This window comes from Micropterus salmoides, unplaced genomic scaffold (assembly GCF_014851395.1).
Source record: "Micropterus salmoides isolate LMB-PRFRI ecotype aquatic unplaced genomic scaffold, ASM1485139v1 Ms_hic_scaffold_3941, whole genome shotgun sequence".
Classification (NCBI taxonomy): domain Eukaryota; kingdom Metazoa; phylum Chordata; class Actinopteri; order Centrarchiformes; family Centrarchidae; genus Micropterus; species Micropterus salmoides.
Window position 1 is genome coordinate 17,846 of NW_024043308.1, and position 13,753 is coordinate 31,598.

The 13,753-nt window shown below is 40.1% G+C and overlaps 1 pseudogene; it reads right to left on the minus strand.

Annotated features, from left to right (window-relative positions):
• Positions 1-3,872: 3,872 nt before the first annotated feature.
• LOC119885201 lies at positions 3,873-13,200 on the minus strand (annotated as a pseudogene).
• Positions 13,201-13,753: the final 553 nt, after the last annotated feature.

The following is a 13,753-nucleotide window of genomic DNA, read 5'->3' on the forward strand; positions in this document are numbered from 1 at the left end:
GGTCATTATACTCTATACCAGGCTGCTGGGCAGGACAGGTTTAAAAAAAAAAAAGGAATACATTTTGTAAAGGTTGTTAATGTTGTTTGTGTAAAAAAGTGTTACTGAGACAAATGTTATCAGTGTTCTGGTATACTACGAGTTGATCCTCGTGTGTATGATGTGTTTTGGTTGAATTAGTGTTAGTGTTGAACTGTGTGTGTGAAGAGTTTTAAAAAAGTGAACTCGATACACAATGCATGTCTGCGTGAGGAGTGGAGAGGAATTCTCTTCAGCACCATCTCATTGACAACAGCAGTACCACACACTCACTGCTTTGCTTTTACCCCTTGAGAGTGAAGCAGAAGAAAACAAGGCCAGGTCTGTTCTCTCTGCAGCTTTGATTTTCTCTTTCTACTTCTCTTTATAGGTGTGTGTCTGATTGATTTTTTCCTCTTATTTGCTTTTCACCTGTGTGTCTGTCTCCCTCACTGACCGTGACACCCCCTCTGCACCTCCACCTCTTTGAACTCCTTGGCACATCTGCAAACTGCTACAAACAATATCTACAGCATATTGGCTCACTTGTATTGCACCATATGAGTATGAAGTCCCAAATATAACAAAATGCACCAATCCGCTTCTAATGTTGGCAGCCCATCCACCCAAGAAAATTTAGCTTATTGTGACCCATATTTATGTTTCTTATTAGGCTGCGACCTCCAGTGGCAGAGGAAGTCAGGTGATGTTGTATAAAGAGAAAAAAAGCAAGGAGGGTGGTGGGTTGGATGGATTACTCAAGCAACTCAGGCCTTTGATTCAGAAGCTAAACCTAACCAAGTGGTTTTTGTTGCTTAAACCTAAACACCCACATGTTAACATTATGTGACTGAGGTCACATGATTTATGTAACATACTTCAGTCCTGTATGCTGTTGTTGGACTGGTCCAGAAAACGCCCCTATGTGTTGTTTTGGGGAGCAGTCTTATGTTTTGGGACCCTTGACAATCAATCTATTTGTCGTTTAGGTATGAGAAGGTTTTGGATATCGGATATTTGCCTGATACTGACTCAAATAGCTTGATTGGGTATCATGACAAGGAGGGCGATCTAATCTATTGGGCAGTTATATTCAGTTCCGTACTTGGTTATGCGATGTGTCAGCAGTGCACCGGTAGACCCAAATATTAGTTAGTATAGTATAGTAGTACTATAGTATAGTATAAAGTTAGGAAGCAAGTCAAGCCTGATGTTGCCTTACACATAAAAGAATGATACCCTGTCTCTTCCTCACAGTGAAGAATACAGCTTATTCACTTAAACTGGAATCGGATCGATACTCAGCATGTGCATCCCTACGAAACCAGAATACATCAATAAATATCAAATAAACCTAAATAGTTAAATAAACTTATTTTACTGTTGTGAAAGACACATTTCACCAGCTCTATTTTCAACTCATTTTCCTCTTTTTTCTTTTGGTCTTGGCACCCATTTAATCAATAATCTATTTTCTATGTCCAAGGCATGTCCAGAGGAGTGTGTGTGTGTGTGTGTGTGTGTGTGTGTGTGTGTGTGTGTGTGTGTGTGTGTAACTTCAGTGAAGCAATTGAGATAACTGTATGCCTAGCTAACAACACTGGTACAGTGGTTAGCACTGTGCAACAGCCTTTTCAGCTAAGCAACCTACCTGAAGCTAACTTTCTTCAAGAAACTACACCAGCCCGTAAACATGATGTTAATCATCATAACACTGTACAGTGTTTGAGTGCAAATGTAAAAGCCCTGAGGAGAGTATTTCAATGAAAGACATATGGACACAACTTTCCTCCCATAATGAGATGACTGAAGGGAGGAAGCAAGGTTCCCTGTATCTGGTATCCCCAATGGTAACCACAACACTTTACATACTCTGCTTACTACTGCTGCTGTTAGAATGACATTTTGCACATAAAACATAAGAAAACACAAAAGTGCTGTAACTGCTGCGACTGACAATAACAACTATAGCCATAAACTATGATATTACATGAAAATATGAGAATGGGGAAAATACCAAATATGAGCCTATTAAATGTTCTGCTTGCTCTGACTTATTGGTACTATACATTATTCCATCGGTCACTTGAATGTGTAAATGTATCCAGTAATAGTGTTCTCAACAATTCCACAATGGGACAGAAAAGTATGGCATGTACAGTACTTTCTGCTAACCATCCCACAATGTAATGCACAGCATTTTATGGGTGCATAAGACTGCTCCCCAAAACAACACATAGGGGCGTTTTCTGGACCAGTCCAACAACAGCATACAGGACTGAAGTATGTTACATAAATCATGTGACCTCAGTCACATAATGTTAACATGTGGGTGTTTAGGTTTAAGCAACAAAAACCACTTGGTTAGGTTTAGCTTCTGAATGGGCTCTACATTACAACTGTCAGTGATGACGCAGAATGAGGATGATTAGTTAGCGTACAAGGGAGTGATTTCAAAACACAGCCAAGCTAACTAAGGCTAATAGGTAGGTTTTAGTTAAGTTTGTTTGACATGATAACAAAAGAGACACAATTTTAAACTGTCGATGAGAACAACCAAAGAGTCCAAGACTTGCATTTTGGTCCTTGATGAAGACATAAAAAGGCATGCACTTAAAGATGAAGATAATTATTAAGATAAAAGCAGGTGTCTTGGAACTTCCAAGTAGCATTAGAAAGCTAATTTGATTTACATAACGTAAACTGGGTGATGCAACGTTAGTTTTATTACAACATTTTGTCTCTTTTGGGGCTCCAATCAAGGAACTTGTTCAAGAGGTTTCATTTGTGCCAGTGATTTAAGTCTATTTTCCAAGACTCTGTTGACTTGTGTGGAATTGGATGCCAAATTTACAATTAATTGTACAAGCAGAATACAAGAGCGAAGAAGAGCAGGTGGTTTAGGAAGGTTGGGTATTTTTGCAAAGCCCAGGAGTGGCATTATTGAGGAGTGGTCATGTTCCTTAATGCCTGCTAGATAGCTCCAATTAGACCACCTCCCAGCTGAGATCTAACCTTTTAGCAGTGGGGAACAAAATAGCAACTAACTGTAACCCTTTCAAAATGTTACATCACACAGAATAATAAAATGTCCCCTTGCGGGTGTTTTTGAGCCAGAGACTACAGCAGAAGAATCTAAGAGCAGATTCATAACATTCTTTATATTAATCTTTATAGAGGAAAGATATATCAAGTCACAAATACACAAGTCATGTGGTTTCACAAGCCTTGCAAAACAGCTGACAGCATAGTGTTCCCAGTTCAGGACTAAACAGGCCTGGAGCCTCTCACGCACAGAATGGCAACACCATTTAACTGTTACACATTTAGTGACCCATGCTAATGACAAAAATATTCTCGTCTCCTCAAGGTAATCTATAAACAGTTCAAACCGAAAAAGCAAAACACAGTCATCCCCCTGACATGCAACATTTAAACATAGATATTTAAAAGATGAGCTTCTTGTTTTTACAGCAATATCCAACAGTAAGACACATGAGAAAAAACATTGGTGGATATACATTAACTTACATAATCAATAGCTCTGTTTTTTATCAACAATATTTACACAGTAGTGGAGGAAATAAAAGTCTTCTTTCCCACCTGTTTGCCCAAAGTCACATAATGAACGTCCCTCTTTTGCATCAGTCACATTGCAGGTACTTGTCAGTTGTTTTGTCTTGTTTGGCTAGAGTAATCAACCCAGGAGTAATCAGCACAGATAGTGTTAAGTGACTGACAAATATACAAATGAAGTATTCTGTACAGGTCCACACGTTCACGCAAATAGTAACACAAACACGAGGCAGCAGTTCTTCCTCACAGCTAGGAAGGGATACACTGATGGCTATCACATTACACTGAGGTACATTGAGCCATGTATTCAGATGCTCTGACTGTTGCAGTTGGCTGCAACTCTTCCTCTGAGTTTTCGTAGTCTCACATGTAACACGCAGAGTGTACTACTTAGCTGAGAAATTCTTGCTGAATGAGGGACACTGTTACAGTAATCTATGTTATTGGCAAAGTGTGGCATAATACAGCTATCTTATGTCATTGTATGTTACTGTAATTCATAGTTGATAGATATCAACGAGGCAGACAGACAGACCACCTGTGCTAAGATAACAAGAAGCATATTAGCAACTGATGAGCTTCACAGAGACAAACAATGTAATTGGACAGTCCACAAGTCTTATTTTTCTCTTTCACTTGAATTTATCCGTCACTCAGATGCATCTCAATACAGTGTCACGTCTCTGTCATGTGACACAAAGATGAATATAAATTTCTCTGATAAATGAGATCTGTTCCTGTTCTCAGGTAGGAGGTCAGACGATGGATCCCTTGGAGAGGACAGGTGGATGGACTGGATGCGGATGGCTAGGGTTTTCTCTAGGGCCTCCAGGATGTCACATCCGGGGCTATCAGGAGGCGCATCGTACAGCAGCTGTTTGAAGGGCTCCAACTCGATCAGCATTACCATGTTCTTTAGGAAGTAGCCCTCTATATAGGATGCCAAGTCTGGAGCATCAAGAAACTGTAAAAAAATAAAAATAAAATAAAAATACAAACAAAAAACAATTTTCATGAAATTAGAGATCACATTTTTGGCTTAAGCTTACTGCTTTGTAGCACAGCTTGTTTTGGACTGTCCAGTAATTAGTGTATCCTATTTTTTCACCTTGGTGTGATTGTAGATCTCAACACATGTCTCAGTGTTGATGTTCTTAGAGCAGATAATCTCACAGTGCCTCTGCAGCGCCTCCAGCTGGAAGAACTTGGCCGCAGACAGAAGCTGGAGGAAAAAAAAAACAATCAACTCAATCTTGACAGTTAGAATGTGTTTTATTTTTTATCATAGATATTGTTGTTTCATTTGAACAGTGCAATATCTATATGTGACACTGAACTGTTTCATAGGGCAAATGTTTATTTTCACTGTAAGCTTTATAGAGAATAAAAACAGCTGGCAAGTTATAATCGTAATAACGACCTAACCTCCATAATATCAGTGTTCCTGATGTGCAGAGCTTCCGTCCCTCCACAGTAGAGATACTGCATCACCAGCTGAAAAGAAGAAACACATGTTGCTGGTTCCAATACAAGGATAAATAAGAATTTATGAAGGAAGGAATATGAGTGTGGTTCATGTGTAATTCAAAGTAGTCTCACCTGAAAAATGTGATATTTGACATTACTGATTTCAATACATGTGTTTTCTCCGCAAGGTCTGTTTGCTAGAAGAGTCTTAAACCTTGAGAGAGAGAGAGCACAGAGGGTGAGAGAGGAAAGATCAGCCTAATCCAATATTTTGGTATTTTATTCATGTTTGTAACACTGTGAAGGGAAATACATCTTAATAATATACAGTAGCTTATAGCATGGAGGGAGAGCACAATAAGCCTTGAATTACTCTACAGCAATGGGTTAGTTTAAAATGAGCTTAATGAGTCACTCTTTAGTCACTTCATGACAGGATTGATTGGTTATCATCAATGCGAAATGACATAGGAATGAAATGGACAACCTGTCAAGGATTACTTTATGGATCAGCAAGAAGAGATGTACAGTACCGAGATCACAAGTGTTTGCTCATTGCTGTATGAATTCATTAATCTTTTCTCAGTGAATTTTTACAGTCACATAATTAAGAGCCTTTAAGGAGTCACCATATCCAGCAGAATCCTATGCTACAAAAATGACTGTAAGTAAATATTTCCTGAACTTGTATATTTGAAGGCAAATGTTTAAGTGAGTGTACCTGTTGGAAGCTGTGAATAGCAGGACTTTGTGGGCATAAAAAGGCTTTCCCTCTACCAAAAAGGTCACATCTGACATCTCCTTGTTGTTCAGGAAGTGGGGATCTGAAAGACACATGGCCAGAAAAACTTGATGTTTTTCTAATTGTCAGAAAAAAAGGGTGTACACCTTAGCCTTAATGGCCATTTAAGATAAATTTATGCTACTTTTAAACTTTTATATTGACTATTTTAAACAAATTCTATTTGAGTTTATGAACACTAGATGGTGTTATCTGCACTTACAATTTTCTCATTCACATTGTGCATTTACTAGTAACAGCACACTCAAATAAAAATACATCAAAGCAGTGCCTTTGTGCTGTATTTTTACACTGTTAAACACTATAAAGACAAGCTCTCACCAAGGCGTGATGACTGCTTCCTCTTGATCTCCACCAGTTTGGGGATGGGGTAAGGGCCATAACACTGGGTGAAGATTGCAGACAGCTGCTGGCTGATCACCTCATTCTGACAAAGCACAGACAAAACATCATAGGGTGATGAAAGCTGCCTGGGCGGGCAGCGCTCAGCCAACATCCAGGAGTCCATGTTATGCAAGAACAAAAGCACTTACTGTAATGGTCCCTACACAAACATCCCCAAAGCAATTATCAGCACAGTGAGAGAGGTTAAACTCCTGCAGCCTCCTATCACGCTCAGCATTCACTTTATTCAAGCAATTGTTCCAATAAGTCACATATTCATGGCCATCTCACAACCTTGGAAGGGGAACAGATGAATATCAGGCTTATTTCTTACACCCTCAGTTCCTCAGAGATTACTGTGATGGGGAACACCATTACACGAGAGTAAGATTGTCTCACTACACCTAATTTTCCACTTGGGTATGTGGTGCTTAAACTGAAGGAGGTGCAGCGCCATTCAGCTGCAGCAATGTTGCGCAATACTATATAGCTCTATGTGTGCTATTACTCATGCATGTGCAGAGGGTGGTGCAATGGGTGCTTGAGCACCTGCCCTTTTGCCCTTCGATGCCCAAAGTGCCCTTTTGTCAATGACAAATTTAATTCATTCATTCATTTTTAAATTTGTAAAGGTCCTTTCGTGAAGGCCTGCCAAATCAAACTATTAGTAGAATGAATTAATAATAATTTCACCGTAAATAAAATGACCCACATTATGACCTTTCACCTGATGATCTCATCCGTGACGAACCCTCCCGTTCACACACCGTTAGTGATTCAGCAGCTCTGATTACAGGACACCTGCGATTCCGCCGGTAAGAGGTGTTTGCTGCAATGTGCTTGTTGTGGGTTGTTGGATGTATTTTACAAGAAAGACGCATAGAGAGCTGCACAGTAGTTGTATATTGCTGTGTGTCGCCTGTAGTAAGTAACGTTAGCTGCCGACTAACACTGCGCGACATCTAACGTTACTTCTGCACAGATAAACATACTGTAGGTGCTCTGTTCACTTCGTTGTTGCTGTTTGAGGGAGAAAAGTTTCACGGGCGTCGCGAGGTATTGTATTGTAAACCTTTCACTTGAACTAGGATTATTACAGTAACTTAAAAAAAACAAACATGTGCCTTAAAATAATTATAACAACATTGGTAAAACAGGTTTATTACTTATTCCTCCGTATTATAGCCTACTTATCAGCCTTTTTTAAACGATCATTTAATTTAGAACAGTATTTGAATAGATTTAATAGCAAACCTATTATATGAACTAAATAACTGGAAATACATGTAATAATGTCAGTGTCAATATAAAATAAATAATATTCCTGACATCAAAGTAAAGAGTGAAGAAGAAATGGATTTCAGAAAAAGGTATGAAATGTTAATGTGAAAGGTAAATGCTGCTCTGTCATGGTTATTCTGGGCCAACAGAATGAACACACACACACACACACACATCTTTTTAGATTTATGATTAGACATATAAATCCAAATATATATCAGATTCACAATGCAATATATAAAATTATCACATTATCACAATATTGCCCATACACACACACACACACACACACTGTCTATAAATTTGTCTCACTCTTACCCCTGCCTGTGCTAACCTAGTCCTTTCTCCCAGTATTGTTTCCATCCCAGATTATTTCCCACACTTTTTTGAACCTGGTATCTTATTTCCTCTACCTGCACCTCTTGGTGTGCAGCAGTCTCTGTTTGCATCTGTATTTTCTCATAGCAGTCAGCCTTGGCAGCGGCTGCAGCACTACAGCAGGTCAGTCATAGTGAGCCAGTCCCAAATACAGTCAGCAATCTTTACATCTTGTCATGCTCACATATTTGTTTCATCAGCTAATATCTCCTATTTTGTTATAATATCTCTAGTCACAGATCACCTCCAGTAGTATCAGCAGCAGCAGCAGCAGCATCTGCAACTGTTCCCTGTAAGTTATGTCAGCCCACCGTGTTTTAAAGCAAGATCTGTGTGTTTCTTTTTCAAAACTATGTCACAGCATTTGTTGATGTATCGATACAGAAGCATCTGTGTATGCATATAATCAAGGAATACATAACAATATATTTCTGTATCGATTGTTTGAGAAGAGCCTATGTGATGGTGCAAGGGTAAGACTATACCTTTGGCATGAGAGACCCAGGTTCAATCCCCCACTGTGACCCATCCACCATTGTGTCCCTGAGCAAGACACTTAACCCCTAGTTGCTCCAGAGGTGTGCGACCTCTGACATGTATAGCAATTGTAAGCCGCTTGGATAAAAGCTAAATGAGTAAATTTAAATCCTTGTTCCATGTGCCCCTTTTATACTTTGAGCACCTGCCCTTCTGCACGGCCCTGCTATTAATGATGCATGTCGCCAACAAACAGCTATGAACAGCTACCTACTCTACGAGGAACAAATATGCGTTTCTGTAATTTCCCTCACATTCAGCAGCCAGACACAGTGTGTGACAGTGGCAGACTAAATTGCTGTATAAAGGTTTCATACTATCTGGCAGAGGATAGACGGCTCCTAACTTTGTGGTAGAACAACAGTGCCAGGGGTCCCTGAAGCTCATGAGGGTCACTGCCCCCTCGCCACCATACATCAACCAACACCGAGACAAGGACTGACACTGCAGCAATCCACTGAAGGGATGGCCTGAGTGTGTTAGTGTGTGTTAGTGTGTGTGTGTGTGTGTGAGACAGATAGAGAGAAAGAAACACTGTCGGTAAGAGATTGCACATGCATGTGTCTCTGCAGGTCTGCATGTGTGTGCTTATCCATGTGAGGGTGTGTGTGTGTGTGCTGCGTGTGTGTGTGTGTGTGTGTGCACTGCATTGTTATTTGTCATATCAGCAATGAACGTGAAACCCATAATGCCGGCAGGGCAGCACTAAGCCAGACAGCACAATGATGTGCTGTTTTAAATCTAATTTGGCCTACCAAGGGGATCATGAGCTTAAGTAATGAGACAGGGCCCTGAGCTAATGAGCAGCAACAGAGAGCAGGAGGGGGAAGGAGCATGTCATAAATCATTATCATTTTAGATGACTGATATTGAGCAGGTCTCTGGGGCTCTGTCAGTGTCTGCAAAGCTGACTACCTAGATGTAAACATTTTAAAGGTAGAGATCAAAATGTAGCTTTGAAATCCAACTGAAATTCAACGTGATTCAACAGGTGATACAGACGTTGCAGTACCTTGCTGGCTCTGAGGATCTGGAACATGAGAGGCAGGCCGTGCGTGATGAGCTCCTCAGTGTACTCCTCTTCCTCAATGCAGCTGAACTCTTTCAGAAGACCTTGGATCAGAGGTCGGCGGTGCTGATGGAAACATGTGCGCAGAGACTCCAGCCAAGTGTGCAAAGTCCATGGGACCCTGGGAAATAGTTACGGAAAGAATCTATCAAATTCACACAAAAAGACACACAAACAAGGTACAAATGTTGCATACATAATGTGAGACAGAACACGCATGCATGTGTTTTAGAGAGTGTTTACAGAAACTAACCGAGGCTCCGTATATCTATGGTGATGTCTACATGCCCATGTTCTGAACTGTGGTACATCGCTTTTCAGGGCTTTAAGTTTGGCCTTTCCAGTTCGGATCAGGTCAATCTGAGACTGACTTCTACCTTCCAGCTCTGAACCCTCTGCCAGAATCTCTTCCAGGGATAAGACGTCCCCTTTCCCTTTCTCTGTGTCAGACAGCAGCTTACGGAACACATTTCTAGAGCAAAAGCACAAAAATACAACATTTTATTTCTCTCATGTCCAATATCACCAACAGGGCAAACAGGGGCAAGCATTTGTATAACATACACTTCTGTGTATCTTCAAAGTAATAAGGCCAGGACAATCTGAAATGAACTGACTCACAGCTTTGACTTGTTATTGTTGCATATAGCTCAGCTTTAATTAACATATATGGTTAGAGTTACAAGTAACTTTGTTGGATGGACAATCTACTATATTTGGTGTTAAATAGTTATAAGTCACTTGAGAACATGGGCAATCATTTAACGAACTAAACCCATTTCTTTTCATGAACAAAAACTTCAAATATTCTATGGTGCATATTTAATATGTCTGGTCCTCCATGTGGACCAACTTGGATTTGTCTTGTTTGGAAAGCTTGATGCTCTGGTCACCAATTTTGTCAAAGCTGGATAAAGAGTAAACTCACTTAGTGAGCTATTTATGTGATAGGCCATGCCAATTCTTTAATTAAATTTACTGGCTAACGTCCCATAAAATATAACTGCCCAACACAATATCGCTGGTGTAATGTTGCCAAATACAGTTAGACACACTGGCGCTGTGTAATTGCGTGACACAAACAAAAACTTACTTGGAAAAATTTGGTCATGCTCTATTTACAGGTCAGCAGCATTTTAGAATAAATTCCTCATATTTTACTTTCGTTTCATGGACATAACTATGATTCTTGTTATTAATTATAGGGGAAATATAGAGTGTACATAACTGGCACACGTACAGTTAATTACAATGAATTGCTTGCATAACGTGGAGAGTTCACAGCAAGTCAGCTGGAGATGCAAAAATGTAAACTCAATGTATAATGTAAAATGTAAACTATTCTGAAAGCATGCCATGGATTATTAACGAAAGAGTAAACTAAAAGGCACACATGGACAAAGATTTGCAACAACCTGGATGTGAACAAAGGTCAAGAGGTTCATGAATTTCAAAAGAGGTAATGAAATGTGGTGTTAGCTCTGTAAGGTGGCACACTGAGACCATACTGTATTTAATTAAGTCTTTATTTTTCATACATTTAAGATGGCTGCGCTGTTTTAGTCTCTATCTTGTGCCATCTTGAACTAAACTAAAACAACATCAAAAACACAAGAATACAGTATTAAACATCTAATGACACAAACCAATTCAACAGATGAGGTGTCAATTTCATGGACATGCTCTGAGATTGTGGTTGTGGCATAAACATGATTATCTGCTGAATACACAGCACAAACAAAGTGTGCTTGTGTACCGTGTGTTTATTAACTCGGAGGGTGTACTCATGATTGATCATGAATGTGTGTGTGGATGTTAACATACCTGTGTCCGTGAGCTGCTGCAGGCTGTAGGAGTTCATGTCTCCCTGCGGCGCGGTGGAGATGCCATTACGGTACATGGTTCCCACCATGGGGTCCGCCCCCCGCTCCAGCAGCAAACTCACAAGCTCAAAGTTACCTGTGCATGAAAACAGTTGGCAGAGCTTATATACATTACACACACACACACACACACACACAATACGATCAAACCAAAAAAATGGCAGAGAGGCAAACATTTGATCATTTGATCATAAATATGCTTCTGAAGTAATGATCACGCTGACAGTCAGGTGTTGTTTTCAGCTGGAGTTGTCAGCGTGTTACAGTACAGTTGGACAGGAGGCAGAGGACGGGAGTCTGTCTGTGTCTCTGTACCTGCAGCAGCAACCAGCTGCAGCGGGGTCTCTGTGTAGTTCTCCATCCCGTCCTGCAGGGATCCCTCCACGTTGGCTTTGGCATCTAGCAGCAGCTGCAGAGGTCGGGTGGTGACATGGAGGGGTATGATGAGAGAGAGGAGTAGAGAGAGAGAGAGAAAGAGTCAGTTGGCTGATGAGAATGATTTGAAGTTAGCCTGCCAGATTCTAGATTCTCTCATCATATTTAACAGTCAAATCCCTGAAAAACCTAAATTTGTCATTTTTAAACTTATTTTTTAACAGACAAGAAATACTGTGTTAATTAGTGAGCTTTGGGGGTACTGGAATGCTGATTTTGTTACCTATGGACTGAGCCAGGCTAGTGGGTTTCCTTGTCTCCAGTCTTTATGCTACATGTAAGCTAAGCTAACCATCTCCTAGCTCCAGCTTCATATTTAAAGCAAAGACACAAGAGTGATATCAATCTTTTCATCCAACTCTTTGCAAGAAATTGGCAAAAACTTTAACCCCAAAATGTCAAACTATTCTTATAATGTTTGCTGATATTTTTGAGTGTAACATAGCCGTAATGGCTATGAGTCAAAGTCTGAAAGCAGGCTAAATAGAATGTAGTCTCATAAAGTTTACTGTTTAATTGATTTGTTATTATGATTTTAATTGTTATTTGTCGCTTATTATATATTTAAAGTCGTCTTCTTTTAGAACACTGCTCATACACCGGCTGTAACTGAGAAAATGATCTAGACAAGTTCCTGAATATCAGAATTTATGCCATCTAATAACATGAAAAATGACTTGAATTTAACATTAATATCTTGGAAAATTGAGTGGGATATGATTATATATTTAATGACAATACACTTCTTCTTCTACTCTGAATTAAATCTTTTTAACTTCAATCTGTCTTTTATCTGATGTCCTCAAAGATCAAATTGTAGTGTCACATGGCTTAAACATTTTCCATTAGAATTAAATGATTCAAAATCCAATGGACAGATCATTTAGAGGAAAAATGAATTAGTTAAATGAGTTCGATAACAATTAGGCCGCTGTGTTTCCAGTTTCCATTCGCTAAATGCGGTCTGATGCCTGACGGGGACTCTGGAGGCCATGTTCAACACAATTGTTCAGACCACAACATTGGCTGGGTAAATTCCCTCTTTAAAGGAATTTAAAGATCAAATTGTACATCACACAAACAGCATCTCAGTAACAGAAAAATGAAAACAAAAAAGAGAGACATGAGAAAACTCATATTGGAGAACCATCATCATCATCACTACCAAGAAGCTCTGATGACAAAAATGACAATGATGACCAACCATGAGCTGAAGCACAACGAGAGGTCATGATGAGAGAATCACAGGTGAGAAAGGATGTCACTACCTGCACCACAGGCACATGTCCGTGTAACACAGCGAAAGTGAGTGGCGTCGCCTGCCGCGTTTCGGGAAAGACTGAGGGGTGCTTGTGCACTGAGTTTGGCACCTGGGGAAGGGACACAGGTAAGGTAGGTTGGGGTAGGAGGGAGGAGAAAGGTGAGGGAGAGAGATACGAAGCCATTAAAACTACTGCATGGCCTACGGGGCACAATACAAGCAGCTGCAGGGAGGAGAGGGGGGACAGGAAGCCCTACATGATAAACTAGAGTAATTGACTAGGAACCCTGGGGCTGCGGAGGACATCCTTTCACTGTGTGTTGGCCTAATGAACACGATGGTGATCTGTCCTACTTAGGCCTAGTCCTAATGGCTTCACTCTGATCTTTTCAGCCTCCACTGTGAATTTCTCTGACAGGGCTTGGACCCAACATCTCTAAGGCTCATCTCTCTGGTCGGGCTACAGTGAATAACTGTGAGCCAACACAAGACGGGATTAATGTTGTTAATGAATGATACTACAACGTGCTTTTGTGTTCTTTAATTAAGGTTATTGTTGCTATATTGTCACTGGAAAAAAAGCGGGTCTCTATAACAACTGTATCTTTTGTGTCAGATAGACACCAGATTTTTCCTCTGGGGCAACCTTATCTAATAACTGC